The 16,958-nt window shown below is 34.7% G+C and overlaps 1 long non-coding RNA gene across 1 annotated transcript in view; it reads right to left on the bottom strand.

Moving 5' to 3' along the window:
* Positions 1-2,846: 2,846 nt before the first annotated feature.
* LOC123616473 (uncharacterized) overlaps positions 2,847-16,958 on the bottom strand; it is a 93,910-nt gene continuing 79,798 nt past the window's right edge. The window contains exon 7 of the long non-coding RNA XR_012499385.1: positions 2,847-3,877. This is a non-coding gene — a long non-coding RNA (uncharacterized LOC123616473). The remainder of the gene's footprint in view (positions 3,878-16,958) is intronic.

Here is a 16,958-nt window from a genome sequence, read left to right as displayed (position 1 = left end):
CACTTAACCTCACAGCAGCAGTCAGTTGAATTAGACCTTCAAAGAGTAGAGTTACAGCTTGATCAGAGAAGACATCTTCAGAGACGCTTTGTCACTGTTTCAAATTTATCTTGATTAAGGGCTACACAGTTGAGAAAGGATTCAGAGCAACAAAAACACAGTTCAACTGAGATTCACACCAACCTTATACACTATACAGGAACAGAAGTGGGTAAGAAGAAGACCTTCAGGAGGAGAAAAATGGCTCACAGAGAACAGAATCAGGGACATCTTGGAAAAGACTAAAAGAAAGGTGTCTGATCTCCTGCTTCTGTACTGACTTCGAGGAAATAAAGATCTCACAGTGTCATAGCTTTCAAAGGCAAACTCTAATTAAGTTATGTTGTGTGTGTGTGTGTGTGTGTTGAAAATATAGAGAAGACTAGCTGTACGTGTTACTCCCTTTTCATCTGTTAGATTCTTAGGAGTTAAAAACAAGATTGCATTAAACTTTTTTCAGGCATAAAATAAGAAGTATATGATAACACATTTTTGCCAGACAAGTAAATGAGAACTAAAGGGGATCAGAAGAGATTGAAATGGGGAGTTGGTTTAATTTGGGAAGTTGCAGACCTCTGAGTAAATGATATTTAGATAGGTATCTCAAAAATGAGAAGTTATTCAAGTGAACAGTGAGGGCAAGACCATGCCAGGCAGAGGGAACAGCATGTGCAAAAATGAATGGGTGAGAAAAAGTATGCCAAGCTTGTGTGACTGCAGCATGGAGGGTAAGGGAAATAGGATGAGAAACGAGTCTTGGGAGTGAAGCAGGGGACGGAGTATGCAACGTCTGACAGCTACGGTAAGGATTTTGAACTTTTTTATATACTAATTTCAACTGGATTGTATTGAAGAGCTTTATCAGAGAACTGATATGATAAGATTCTTTTGGAAAGCACACTGCATGACTGCTGGGTGGAGAATGAATTGGGGTGAACAAGAGAGGAAACAGTACAGTTAGGATGTGAGATGTTCCCTTCCTTCTTACTGTAAGAACTTTGATTTTGTCTAAGGTAGCCATTTGCCTAGTCTTCCTGGCACTAAGAGGCAGTCATTATACACAGTCCTGGCCAAAGAGATACGAGCACAAGTTGCTGCATGAAACATCTGGGGAAACTTTATAGTATGGAAGGTTAGGTTTAACAAACAAAAACAGGTGGGAGGAGAGATTATATATTGTATCATACGCTAAAGTTTAAGATCAGATGCAAAGTTTGAACTTGTGCCTTATGGTCTCAGCATGTTGGCCTCTTCAGACCTCTCTAACTCGTGGCCATGTGAAATTCCATTGTCATGCTTGCTCCAACATAGTCCAAAGACCACCACCACCACCAGGTGGGGGACACTCTTACAAGGAAAGCGTCCATGGTGTCAAAAGTATCATTATGAGAAGATGTTTGATAATCATGGTGGTCTCAGCAGAGGGATTTTGGAGGGAGTTTTGGCCTTTGGAAGATTAGAGATCATAGATGACTTCCTTTAGGAACTGGCATTGGAAGTAAGCTCCAATACATGAGTAGAAATTACTTTGGTTTGAAAAACAGTATGTGTGAAGGCCATGAAGTGCGAAAGAGCCTGGAGTGTGGAAGGTACTGAAGGGGATTTGGAGCACTGAGCTGTTTATTTGATTTCTGGTGTATTTCAGGCACTTTGGGTGCGGGATACCAAGGAACTTGCATAACACTTAAAATCAATCATATATATATGTATATATATGTGTGTGTAAAATATGTACACACACCATTCACCTTGATTATTCTTTTGTTCCTTTTTGTTTTTCTGCAAAGATCTCTTCACTTACAGTTGAATCTCTTTCATTTATTATGGACAAGAGGCTATCAGCTATTTGCCACACCATGGTGAAGTGCTTGGCGTGCACTCTGCTTGGTCAGTTAAATATTTAGAATAGCCTGACTGATGATAGAGACCTTTGGGTAAATCACATTTATTTCTGTATAATTATGCTTGAATCTTATGTAAACTTATTAACACTTGTTAATTAAAGCAATGTGGGTTTCATTGGCTGAGCACAACACAATTATTGCTCGGCCAAGACAACTTTATGGTTATCATCTCAAATATCTGAATGATAAATGCATTCTTAGCTTTTTTGAGTACTTCCCACATACTATTTTAAGAACTTTACATCTGTTATTTTCTTTTATCTTCAAAACAGCCTTATGAAAAAGGCACAATTTTTATCTTCATTTCACAGATGAGAATAAAAGAGACACAGAGATGCCAGGTACCCTCTTGAAGGTCACACAGCTATAATCAGTCATAGACCCAGGATCTGAATCTAGCCACACCAGCTTTTACTCTAATCCTATATAGTCATTGTACAAAATTTTAACTCTTCAGTTGGCTATAATTGCATTTCATGGTTTTATAGCTAGAATTTGGCAAATCAGATTAATTACCTTGGGAATAATTATTCTCCATGTCTTCCTCACTAAAACCACCAAAAAGACCCCAAATAATTGGTTCTGCTCTCCCCTATTTATTTAAGATTTGTGAATTGTTTCCACTTCCATGTCTTCTTTTATCCCTATTTGGTGCATATAAGATATTTATGCAAATAGAGAAACATGGCCCTGAATTGATCTCAAATATAATAGGTTACACGATGCATATAAAAATGTGTCTAGAAAAAAGAGTTAAGATTTGACATAATGTCATCCAAGGAACCAGCTGTAGAACTCAGATAGACAAGTTCATGGCTTTTTCCAGACAGTAAAATACATTATTTTATAGATGATCATACACTCAGTTAGGGACTCAGTAAACTAGCGAATGTGACTTGGAAATATACCAAATAACTAACCCTACATTTTCACACATCTTCTCTCCTTCAACCTCTCTTTCTTCAATATTCCTTAACTTAGAGAACAGCCTGGTGCCAAAAATATAGCAGCATTCTAGACATCCTTCTCCTTCACTACATACCACAGAAAATTAAGAATAAATGATCAGCCCCAGCCCCATCCTAGCAGAAGGCTCACACCTGCTCAGCCTGTTTAAATTTTGAGAAAGAAAAAAATGTTTATCATACTTAGAGAACTTACTGGGTTCTACCCAACAAGAAAGTGACTGTGGTCATCTGTAGTGATATAAGTCAAAGTGTGAATGAAATGTTTTCAGTTACAAAATACTTAGCTACTTGCCTTGAAGATTTCTATAGTTATAAGTCACTATTTGGGGTACATCTGTGTGTGCTTGATTTTGTAAATATTCTTCTTGTCAAAATGGTTTCACAAACGGCTACAAATGGCTTGAAAGTTATTAGAGGCAGGTTGAGGTAAATAATGAAATTAAAACCACTATGTCTGATGATCTAAATGAGCAGGTGTCTTTTATGAGAGGAATCTTGGAAAATTCCCCCAAATTACAATGATACACAATACAGTTCTACAAAAATTATTCACATGAAGTTTTTTGGATAAATTTTTGAAAGTCTCAGTGATTCTAATATAAATTTATTTGAGTTTTCTGGTACTGGAAGGCAGCTTTTGAAAGACAAATATATTACCAGTGGAATAGATATTTCATTTGGGCACAAACTATTAAAACCATTAGAGTTAATCGCAAAGCTTCCTGTAACAAAAGTTACATAAAAAAGAAACAAATAAATCATGTTTTTAAAAAGTGCTCAAAAGTACCTGCATATATTGTCTATGTCATGGTTATACCTACTAACAGTATAAGATTCTATTTAAGTCATTCCATGGGGTTTTTTTCTTACATATTTTCTGCTACTTCTTTCATCTCTCCTTTTTTCTCCTCTTCTAGCTTCTTCATTTTTCTCTTCTCTCTTTTTCCTTTTGCCAGAAAATTGATGCTGAAATGATTATGACAAATGATTAAATCATGATTGGCCCAAACTAGGTCACGGATCCATCCCAGTGACTAGGGACACAAGTTTCCTATAATGGCAAGGCTGCATCATAAATCACAAGAAGGACATTTATACAAAACCAGAGAAGGGTTGTTCCTCCTCTTGAAGATAAATGCTCACCTGCTTCCCTACAATTACAGAGCTCATAGTCATAGAATGTGATTTGTACATGGTCATTACGGCTATAATGTCTAAAGTCTTCAAACAAGCAAATTGCTCACCTCTGAAATTCTGAACCTTTCATATGCACTTTGCTGCATAATAATTTATGTGCTTATTTTCTCCTACATCTAGATTTTAAACTGCCTAAGGGTGAAATATATACTTGATTTCTCTTAAAAACTCACCTGACATATAACAAAATATTTTGCAGTGAGAGTCAGTGTACGTACTCGGAACTGACCAATCATTCAATTGTAAAAATTTTCCTTCAATACACTTGGTAATTTTCTTACTGGTTATATGCAAATCCAAACACATTTCTTAAGTAAGAGAAGAGTAAAAATAATAGCATAGAGAAAACTTGTTTGTTTCATAAACTCTGAGTTCACATTCAGTAATAATTTTATGCAATCCACATACAGAATAAAAATTTGCTGACTTTTAAAAATATTTTCTCATAAACACACCTAAAAATCATGAACATCTTTATTCAAGTATCTATTTTGAAATAATTTAGCATATCTTTGATATATGCTTTAACACACAGTAGGAAAAATTTATTTTTTTCTTACTAATCCAGACTTGAGTCACATGTATGAAATCTTAGACATAAAGGACATCCTGAGTTATCCTGTTAAACAGTGGTGGAAATTTTCCGATTAAGAAACTTTGATATAGAATAGTTGTACCTCACAAATCTCTGTTACAGTTTCCAAACATAGATATAAATCCCACCCAATAAATATTGCTTGGCATGTTACCTCAGTTTGCATTGTCTCCAAAACAATGATATCTTTTTTGTATGTGTGTGCTTGATTTTATTTCAGATGTCACCGTACATCCATATAGAATTTGACTAGATTTTCAGTTATCGTTAAACCCTTTTGAAGACATCATGGCACTGCCTCTGAAGGTTTACTTTTGTGACAGGCTTTGAACTTTTAACACTAGTACTGCAAGCTTTATGCAGTACACGTGAGAAGGAGATCTGCCATGCCAACTGTCTGTTTCACTGCAGCTGTGACACAAAATCTGGAAGTTTGTATTGGAGAGGCAGCAATAGGCACAGATGTTGGGCAGTGATAGCAGGCATTTCTCGGTCACCCTTATGGAGACGACAGCACATGTGTGCACGTACACACACACACATGCACACAGTCAAATGAGCTTGCAGAAGAAGCTGAATTTCTTCTGACGATCCTGGTCTCCTGGGGGGTTGGTTACTTAAGATTTAGAGGAGTTTTTGTCATTACTGGACTCCTTCCTGCCTTTGCAGGGACGGATGATTTGGAAAATCCAAATTGCTTGCTTTGTATCTTCCAACTCTACAGCTGAGGTTGGGCAGGCTTTCAAGACGAGCTACTTGAACAAATAGAACTGCAGGCACAGATCCAACATTTCCCAGGGTGCACTGCAGTCTAGCTAACAGAGTGAGCTTCTTAGCATACAGAGAGTGGCAAGGCATCTTATTTACCTTCACTTCGGATTGTATGTTTTATGCACCCAGAATAGACAAAAGGCAATATGACTACTAGGATTTTATTCACATTAATTTGTAGCAGATGGAAGAATTTATGTTTTTCCAAGATATTTGTGGTAAAGCAACACTTATTGAAGAAGAAAAAGAAATATGGTATTCAGCTGTTTGCTAAATTGGTCATTTATATTAATGTATTTTAGAAGCAATTATTTTATTAAGTGATTTTAATATAGTGGGTGTATGGGATTAGCATGGTGTTACGTTCAGCTGGCCTAAATTAAAGCTGTGCAAAACTAGTAAAAATTTAATGTAATTGGCAAAATGTCTTTTCTCCCCCTTTGAATGAGGTTTTGAAACCTACCACATCTTCAGAGAATTTGTATTGGCTCCAAACGGCCTGGGCAATATATATTTTAGAAATGTTCATGCTTAAATGTCAGTGCTTATGAAACTGGAGTGTCTTCCTCAAGGGCCCCTCTGATGTCTTTCTCCTTTTTTGCCTCAGTTTTCTGTCCTGTAACTTGCTTGGCTCAAGAATCTCTGGGGCATCTGGTTGGCATTGCTCTAATTACACATAAACCATAGATGCACGCGTTAGTAACATTTTCTACTAAACCTGACCATTCAGGCACATCATTAAGTCAGCATGCTAAAAGATACCCTAATCCTGCACTGCAGTCACCAAATATATATGAAACTCTTAGTTGGAAAAGGCTCTGCCCATTAAGTGATCATTGGCATCATAGACATTGAATTTATTTATCTATTTCTACTACAGATAGAGGAAATCTTAGAATAAGTTATTTATAACTAAAGTGTTCTTAGGTATATTTATTCACAGGCATTCACACCATGACCTTATGGTTAAAGCTTTCTTATTTAATCATTTTTATTCTGTTTTTGAGTAGGTCCAAAATGAATTCTCATGTTCTTTACAACAAACCAAACACCATTACTTAAATATTATGTCAGTTCCAAACTGGCCCATTTGTTTTCCGAATTCACAGGCTCTCCATAATTGAAAAAAATGCACTTACCATAAGGGTAATTTAGCTCATTGTAAAATAAAAAGAAAGCTTTTTAAACACACTGTATTTTTTAAAAATTATTTCTTTGGAAATTAAGTGTTCTCACAAATGAAATAATCCCAGTCAACCTGCAACACCAAGTGTGCAAAAGGCCTGTACAAATGGTGACAAGTAATTTCCACATCCATATCCCATTTATCCTCAGAAAACCCTGACGGTGTTGACTATCCTATCTTCCTTTAATAAACGTCTATACCTACAGCTCAACATAGAGTTTGTCTTCAATAAGTTGACATCCCTGAAAGATGCAGGTACTTCTCATTTTTTTGAACTTTATATATCGGTGTGTTCGAGAATTTAGTCTTTTGACCACCTTTCTGCGTAAAACTTTTGCTGTCTTATGAATTCTCTGAAAGTCATATAAGTCTATTAATCTCTTGTGCTTGAAACATCTTCTCTAGGATTCAGTAACATCTACTCTCCTGGTAAGATACTCTCCTATCTTGGTTTGTCCCTTCTCAGTCTACTTTACAAATTTCTCTTCTTTGACTCTCCCATAAGGAAACGTCCTAACTCTCCTGTCGTTATCGTCTCCTTAGAATATCTTCTCTACTAACATGGCTCCATTTGGCCTCTAGAGGCCAAAGATTCTCAATTCCATACTGATGGGTCATAATCTTTAGCCTGCATTATTGTAATAAACTGCTGTCTAATGGACCCAAATGACTTGATTTGTTTCAAACAATTCAGTTCCTGTGATAAAAGGGATTTTTCCAAAATGAATTCTGAGCATGTTAGTCTATGCTTAAAATCCTTAAATGAGCTCTCATTGATCTTAGATAAAAATCTAAACTCTCTGTCTAGACCTTGGAAACCTCACCACTTTACTCCCCTAATTCAATCCCTCCTGAAGTATATGGTATAGATTACATTGATTCTTTCAGTTCCTTGAATAATAAGTACACCCAGGGCCTCTGGACATTTGTACATGCAGCTCCATCTCTGGAACCACACAATTTTACTTCTTCTTCTGGGTAAGTCCAAGGCATCTCTTAGATTTCAGCTTATATGTTAATTGAAGAGCAAGATTTTCTTGACTCAACCCTTTACATAAGCCATATTATACTTTATTTTATTTATTATTTAAACATCTATTTTTCTTCCATCTGTAGTCCTTGAAATCAAAAATTGTATTATCAGAACCTACCATAAATTCTCAATATTTGCCAGGGACACAGAGACAAAAGAAATTGCCTCTACACACTGGGGGTTCAGACCGGTAGCAGAGACAGATAAGAAAGTCAACTATTAAAAAGAGCATAAAGACGGAATGAAGTTCTTGAGAACAAGACCAGAGAGTGTATTTCAGGCCTAAGAGGAGGACCAGATTTTAATACAAGAGCCTCAGAGCCTCTCTAGTCTCTATGAAGGGTAAGGCTAGTGAGAGGAATACAGAAGGTTTAAGAAATTGGGATAGAAGAAAAAAATGGCATTAGTAGTTATCACTGTAAGAGGAAAAATGAACTTTCTAGAGAAACATAAGTGAGCTTTTGGACTTCTAGGCCATGTTGAGAGCCCATGTGAGACTACTGATTGTAAACTCAAAGTGAGACCTTTAGACATGGTTGTGTGATTTTTCTCCAGCTGCGATTAGCTGCTTGGGTGCAGGTGATGAAAAGGTGGATGGCTGAATTAGTCCAGAATACATTTTGAAAACACAGAGTGATAAATCCTTTGCCTAGAGGCAAAATAAGGCCAAGTAATTCAGATTGCAGGGATCAAAGCAGTCTTTCAAAACTCCTTTGGGGAGTTTTTCGGTAAAGGAGAATTTGAAGAAAAAGTACAATGGGGCATTTCAGGTAAAGGAAAGAACATGTGCCCAGATCCAGGCAAGTGAAAGAGCATGGTGTTTCCAAGGATATGTAAGGAAGAAATTCAGGACGCCTGGAACACCAGCATAAAGTGGTAGAAAGAGAAGGGTGTGGTGGCCAGATCCTAAAGGACTTTGAAGAATGTGTTATGGAGATTATATTGATACTGAAAATATGGGGTGCTATTAAAGGATTTAAACAGAAGAGTGATACTTAGCATTGCTCTGGCAGTAGGGTGTAAAATGAATTTGAGTGGAGGAAGCATGTAAATTGCATAGCTGCCATTGTCCAATTAGGAAAAAATGAGGGAGGGATTGAATTTAGGTGATGGTGACAGATACGATGATGATGATGCAGTGGATTAGACTGAAAAATTCTCAGAGAGATTAAATGATTTACATAAGATCCCACAAGACAGTGGTGGTAGTAAAACTAATACCCAAACCTGGCTCCAAGGCCAGTGCTCTTCCCACTATACTAATGAGAAGTTCCTCGAAGTTGAATACTATATATTGCTCATAATTTTTAATTAATTTTTATTAATTATTTTAGAGCAGTTTAAAGTTTATGGCAAAAATTGAGCAGAAGGTCCAGAGATTTCCTATATACTCTCTGCTCCTACTCCTGCATAGCCTCCCTTATGATCAATATTCCAGTACAACACCAGTTGTACATTTGTTACAACTGATGAACCTAAACTGACACATCACTATTACCCAAAGTCCTGAGTTTACACTAGATTCACTCTTGGTGTTGTATGTTCTATGGGTTTGCACAAATATATTCACAATTACAATTATCATACACAGTCATTGCACTGCCCTAAAAATCCTCTGTGCTCAACCAATTTATCCTTTCCTTCTCCTGACCTTAGCAATCACTGACATTTTTATAACTCCCAAAGTTTTGTCTTTTACAGAATGTCATATAGCTGGAATCATACAGTATTTAACATTTTCAGATTGGCTCCTTTCACTTGGCAATGTGTATTTACGTTTCCTCCATGTCTTTCCATGGCTTGATAACTTGTTTCTTTTTAGTGCTGAATAATATTCTGTTGTCTGGATGTACCATAGTTCATTTATCCCTTCATCTACTGAAGGACATCTTGGTTGCTTCCAAGTTTGGGCAATTATGAATGAAGCTGCTATTAACATTTGAATGCAAGTTTTTGTGTGGACATAAGTTTCCAGCTCCTTTGCATAAATACTGAGTTCAATTTCTGGATCATATGGTAAGAATATGTTTAGGTTTGTTAGAAATTTCTAAACAGTTTTCCAAAGTGGCTGTGCATTCCCACCAACGATGAATGAGAGTTCCTGTTGCTCCACATCTTCACCAGCATTTGGTGTTGCCAGTGTTCTGGATAATGGCTGTTCTAATAGGTATATAGTGGTATCTTCTTGGTTTAACCTTCATTTCCCTCATGAAATATATAGTATGGAGTATCTTTTTATATGCTTATTTGCCATCTTTATATCTTCTTTGGTGAGGTGTCTGTTTAAGGTCTTTGTCTCATTTTTTGATTGGATTTTTTTTTTTTACCAATTGTTGAATTTAAAAATCTTGTGCACATTTTAGATAAAACAGCATTTTATCAGATGTCTTTTGCAAATATTTCCTCCTAGCCCGTGGCTTGTCTTCTTGTTCTGTTAACATTGTCTTTTGATGACTTACTCATCTTCTATGCTCAGTGTCTAACTCAAGTGTAGGCATAGTGGAACTGAATAGCAGGGAATTGAATTATCTCTTGCTGGGCTGGGCAGAAATCACAGAGATGGTTTATGCATATTTAAAAGCTATTCTTTATTCTGAAGAAAGAAGAACAGGCTGAAATTTGGAGCTTTAACATAGAAATTTGGGTGATAAATTTGATTCTTCTTTATTTGATTTGACTTTAAAAAATACCAGATGCATTTCATCTTTCTGTCACTTTTTGTCTACTTTTCCTTCCAAAACTATCCTATCATCATCGACTAGTACCCTCTCCAGACTCATTTAAATCATTTTGAACAACACACCTGTTTGCTAGTACCCTAACTTGCAAAGTTGCTCAACTCCTCTTTTCATTTATTTCATGAATGCAGCACTCATCATGTCTGCAAACTGAATACTCTTAGTAGCAGGACCTGTAATATCTACCCTTTAGGTAATAGGAAATACTACATTTAATGCACATGCAATGCTGTGTGAGGCAGCAGGCGGAATAGCAGCTATTAAGTGTCATGTGTCCACACATTCACTTTAAAATCTAGGTAAAATCTGAAACTTTGGATATGTGAGAAAATTAGATGTTCTATTCCAATTTTCTTAGCATTTAAAAGTGTGCAAAAATGAAATAAAATAGAATATGGCATCAAGAAGCAAATGAAGATGATGAGAATACAGCAATAAAATTATCCAGATGGCTGGCCACTATGGGTACAACTGAGTTCCAAAAGACTTAATGACTGTACAACATGAGATGCAAGTTCACTTGTACAGGCATCACACGCATTGCAGAAGTCATGATTTTCCAAGCCCACCATCCAGTGGTGCCAGGTTCTGAGTGTTTGTGTCTTCTCAAAATTCACGTGTGAAATCCTAACCCCTAAAGATGATGATATTAGGAGGTGGGGGCCTTTCCTAGGTGATTAGATCATGAGGATGGAGCCCTCAAGAATGTGATTAGTGTTCTTATAAGAAATTCCACAGAGATCCCAAGGTCTTTCCACCACATGAAAATACAACAGGAAATTTGCAACCAGGATGAGGGCCTTTACCCCACCATGCTGGCCCGTGGATCTCAGTCTTCCAGCCTCCACAACTGTAGGAAATAAATTCCGTTCATTCACAAGCCCCCTAGGCTGTGCTATCTTGTTACAGTAGCCTGAATGGACTAAAACAAATGGGTATCATTACATATGCTAATAATTTCACTTTTCTGTCAGATTTTAAAATGCTTTTACTATGCCATGTTTTAATGGAGCAAAATCACGGGTAGGCAAAATAATTTCTTGATGTTAACCAAGTAAGTCTAAAATGTTTAATATATAGTAATAATATTACTAATGGTTGCTGTGAAAAGAGTGCTTAATATGTGCTAAATAACTGATTTATATCTTTTAAGAAATTAATTCATTTAATCTTCAAAATCAGTAAAACAGATGTTATTAATTTCATTTAGCAAGGGGAAGCAAGACTTCGTATTTAAATTAATTAATTAAAGCCCAAGTCCTTAAAACTCGGTTCTACTTCCCCTGGGAATGAAATTCAGCTTGTTTCTCATCAGTAGACTATTGGATAAAACTAGCTGTCTCCATCTGCTACCACAATACATCTGCTAAGTTGTCTTACCACCCTACATTGCATCTTAGGAAGGTCTGCAAGTATCAAGTATTTTTCTTTAAGCATTCAGTTATTTACTCATTTATGCAAGAGGAATATATTGAGTACTTACTATTGTCCAGATACTGTTCTGTTCCAAGCCCTGGGCAGAAGAACATATAAAATGTATGTATCTCTACTGAATGAACTAGGAATAATTTTCTAGCAAAAGTGTGGTTATTATTCATGTGGAATATAAAATTCAAGCAAATACTTGTAAACAGAGGAAAAAGCTTTAACTAAGAATGTTCAGATGTTTTCAGATGTTCTGCAATTTTTCTATTAGTATTTGCCACCCGTTCGTTCACTGACTCATCTGTTAGATATTACTAACGATCAAGCCCTAAGAAATGGAATAGTGTTTAACAGTAAGATATGCACAAAAATAATTGAGAAATTTTAATGCTTTTTTTCTTGCAAGTTGAAATAAGACTTCTATTATTCAATTTATATTCAATTCAAGTCAAGGACTATCAGTGTTCTGTTACAGCATAATTTCATAATTACTAACCAAGGAGAAATCAAGTCTAAATGAGGAGTTTTTATTCATACTTTGGATATATTTTGAAGGTTTCTGGTAACAGAGAAATGATGTTAATTAATAGCTACCATATTACAATGCCTGTTACGTAGCAAACGTTCTAATTTGTATTCCATATGATTGTATCCTTTAATATTAATTTTAAAAAGTCTATGAAATAGCTATCTAGTTGCCCTCTATAGGCTGCAAATTCCCAATTCCACATTTTAACTCTATCTTAGACGAGAAAACGTACAGGAAAGAGGTTCAGCACTTGCTTAAGATCACATGTAATTATAATAAATAAGTAACAGAGCCAGGCTTTGAGAATAAGAATTTTGCTCCCAATTCTATAAGTACATAAAATAACATGAAACATGTTCCAACAACATAGAATTATTTTTCTCTATGACCTGTTATTCAAGCAGAGGAAACACCTAAAGCATGATTTATAAAATATCCTTCTGAACACCTGAGCTAGGAAATTAACTCTATACAATTTTACTGACTGATGTCATTTGGTCAGAGGAAAATAACAAAGGTGATGAAGGGAGGTTTACCAAGAGGGGCACAAGGGGGAAAAAAATTCGATATCAGCGTATCCTGTTGAAATACCTCACTTTTAAGCAGCAAAAATGTCCTGAATAATATTTTAAATATTACACATTTGATGAATGTGTGCATAGTACTCAGACCAAAAACAAGATTCCTGAAGATATGTAAAAAGTTATACAAACATAACATCTGTGAGGGAGGGGGAAATAGCCATGATGTGACCACTAATGAACACGTGAAGCTTTCTAAGAGAGCAGAATTTTTTTCATCTTTCTGAAATATTATCTCTAATGTATATGTGCAAGTCTTCAGATTGCTAATATAACCCAGCCTGCTCATTCTATTTAAGAAACATGAGGCTGAAATGGAATTCTACATGAGATTAATAGAAAAAAATAATGAAAATGTGACTTCCATACAAAAGTCATCTAACCTGGAAAGAAACGGAGACTGGCTTTGTAGACCTGCAGCTTGGCACTTTTGAATAGTGATTTCCTTTCACCATAGAAGTAGCTACATATTAATGAGAGAAGGAGACATTTTTATGAAAAGAATGTACAATGCATGAGTCACTCTGGATGAGAATTTTCTTACAAAATAATCCATAGCATAACCAAGCAGAATAATATTTATTAGCTTGAATCTGGAGAAAACTTTTGTTGTACAAAATAATTTTTAAAAAGTAAACCTTATTTATACAATCAGGGCATCAATATCAGAAAACCCTGACAGGTTTTAGACCACATAAACTAAACAGTACAGTATAGAAGTTACAAATTTAAACAAGCCAAACTAAAGAATGCAAGACCAAAACTGTCATAACAGGAAATGTAATTAGTTAAATGACTCCTTTGAAAATCTAAATAACATTGAAGAATTAGAAATTCATGAAATGTCACCAGAGCCTCAAAAACATGAAAAATTATATTGGCTTCTACAGCACTTACAGTCTTTTTTTGTTTAACTTGTCACCTTTATTCCTTTTACTTTAAAAAATAAAATATAGGAGAGAAAGACCCAAACAGCGACATTCTTTTCCATTACTCTCGAACCACAAAAGCAAACCATTTCACCCACACAGTCAACTAAAAAAGTACTTACAATAATTTACGATTAAGAAATACTTACATAATTCTAAAGCTGAGACATCAAATTTCCTGAGTGCACTGAGAAGTAATTTTTCAATTGTTAAGGCTTAAAAAAAATTGTTTGTTTTTATCATTCAGGGATTTCTTCTATTTTACAGATAAGACCCCTGAAAAAAATCTCAGATTCATTTTAGAGCTATCTGTGGTTTCCAAAATACCTTAACTGGTTTTGGAGTAAAGATAAATATATTTCTACACCAAGATCTAAGTCTAAATTGCTCCACGTATGTGTATTTTAGGCCAACTTAGTATCTGGACAAAACCTGGAATTTTAATCTTAATTAATTTAATCATAACTACATATAAATTGTAAAGTTTGATTCTTTCCTCACTGACCAATTAAAACAGTGAAATAACCAGTAAGAAAAATCTTTATATATCTCAATATATATATCCTTAATGACATATGATCCTTTAAAGTTATCTCTTTCATTGCAGCTAATAATAATAGAACAAACTATAGAATATTACAGCTAGAAGAAAATTTAAAAATCAGTTTGCCCACTCTTACATCTCTGGATTTAATGTATTCTTAGTAAATCATTATCAAAGACTATAACATTATTAGCTATCTATCCTAACCATTTTAAATACCATTAAATTTGAACACTGGTTAATTAAAGATAATAGCCTCAAAGTTCAACTAGAGGGAGTTTAAAAAATCAATATTACCCAACATGTGAGCAAATCAAATTATTAATTCTACAGGACATGAAAAGGGCTTACATGAGTCAAAGAGTCTTTGACAAAATAAGTTTGAGAAAGACTGGGTTATCAAAATTTAGAAGATTTCTTCATGCAGAACTACATGGATGAGTTAATTTGTATCCCATGAATTCTTAAGAAAGGGATATACTATGCCATTTTTCCAAATGTATTTAATCAGAATCTACCCTCTCCTCTTTTTTTCCCAGAACACCTTATGAGCTAATGTTTTTGCAGAACGTATCTGGATAAAATCGAATTTAATAACCTATAGCATTTGAAAAAAAAAAATAACCTATAGCACATGGAAACAAGAAAACATTAGACAGTCATTAAGAATGACACAAAATATTTAAAGGAAAATTTAGTTCATGAGTTAAGTAGATTACAATATACAGTGATATTTATTTATCCATATGTATTTATCATATAGTATATGCTTACATTATCTATGTGTATTACAAAGATCAATTTGATCTTCATAGAATTACACTAATTCACTTCTTAAAAATGCATTACAGTTATGTCCTAGCCTCTAAATTTAAAATAATTTACATTACATATCCTGAGCTTAAAAACCTTCATCAAGTTTGTACTAGATTCAAGGTTCCAACAGTAAGCGTAGGATAAAGTGACAGCCATGTTCTTTCCGTAAAACTGTTCCTTGGACTTTACTGCACTTAAGTTTTCACTCATTTGCCACAACATATTTGAAATTAGGGTTTTTTTAAATCCATTTTGTATTTGAGAGACAAAAATCAAATTCCCTAAAGCAAATTCTCTCCAGTTTTTAGAATGATATTGTCTTAAATTATTGTGGACAGATTTTAATACTACATGTTTATTATATTACATTTGATTTGTTCCCACAAGGAAAATTAAATCTGGAAATAATTTTAAACCACGTATCAGAAGGAAGCTACTAATCTAGGTCTGAATTCTGAGTTAAAAAAATGAAAAACTCATGTTAAAAAAAGAGTTCTTATCACTGAATATCAGCACTACACTTGCCAAATTTAACTTTCCTTTAAAAAATTTTTTTGTTAAAGGAAAATGTGAACAGACATCTCAGTTTGTTTGAAAAGTCCCATTATATCAATTTTTCTGGTATGATTACTAATAGCATCCTTTTTCACTTTCATAAGTGTCCCAGCTTGGATGATAAATTATGTGGTCACCTGAGTTCAGTAGAGCCACTGTTCTCACCACTTAACCACTGGATGTGCAAAAAAGTTCTGGAGACTTTATAATCTGATCAGATGAGCGTATGAGCCGGCTGATAGAATTTGTGATTATTTATTATCTAAATTACTGTCTTAACTTATGAGTTTACTAGTTCAGTCAAGTAAATTCATTCTAAAAATAAAGAAGCAGAAACTGGTGAGAGAATTCCAGATTTTGCCTACTCTGTTAAATGTACTATTTATAACATACATATTATCTCAGGAGAAATTTGTTCCTGCTCTAATCTCCTACATTTCCCTTAGAAGTACTCCCCTACTTGCTGTGTTTTTCGGTGGGTTTGTTTCTTTGCCTGTTCTGATTTGTTTTATATTGACTCAGAGACAACTAATATGGTGACTTTAATGATATTAGGGTTGGGAAATTTAAAAGAGTGACTTTGAGGTTATTTCTGCTTTCTTCTCTGCCATTTCTCTCTGAGGGAATAAATCCCAGGTGGACAATAAAATTAAATGAAGTCAGAAAAGAGAGAGGATAAGGAGAACATACTGAATGAAAAAATACCCAATATTTTAAAAATTACTGTTCTACCCCACATTTTTTTCTTGTAAATACTTTATCACTAGGCATAACAAATATTTAGGGACAGACGTTGAAAAAAAGAAAGCACAAAATAAATTGTATTTAAAGAAAAAAACACTCTAGCCATAAAATACCTGAAAAGAATAGTTTTTTGGTAATGAGATTTTTGTTTTCATTGAAAAAGGCATTGCTATGATGCCTCGTCACAAAATGTACTTATAATAAATATTCAATTTATTATTATGAGGTCACAGCTAAAGCATAATGTTTGCCTTCATGAATGTGCTAGTCAAGATCTTTTGGCTACAAGAAACAAAAAATCCTTGCAAGGTTTTATTAAAAAAATAATTTTGCTATTAATTCCCACTCCTTATCTTCCATCCTCTGTTTTAGATATTTCATCTTTCGACTAAGATAGACCATCA

Source organism: Camelus bactrianus, chromosome 2 (genome assembly GCF_048773025.1).
Source record: "Camelus bactrianus isolate YW-2024 breed Bactrian camel chromosome 2, ASM4877302v1, whole genome shotgun sequence".
Classification (NCBI taxonomy): domain Eukaryota; kingdom Metazoa; phylum Chordata; class Mammalia; order Artiodactyla; family Camelidae; genus Camelus; species Camelus bactrianus.
This window is presented reverse-complemented; position numbering and strand designations above follow the sequence as displayed.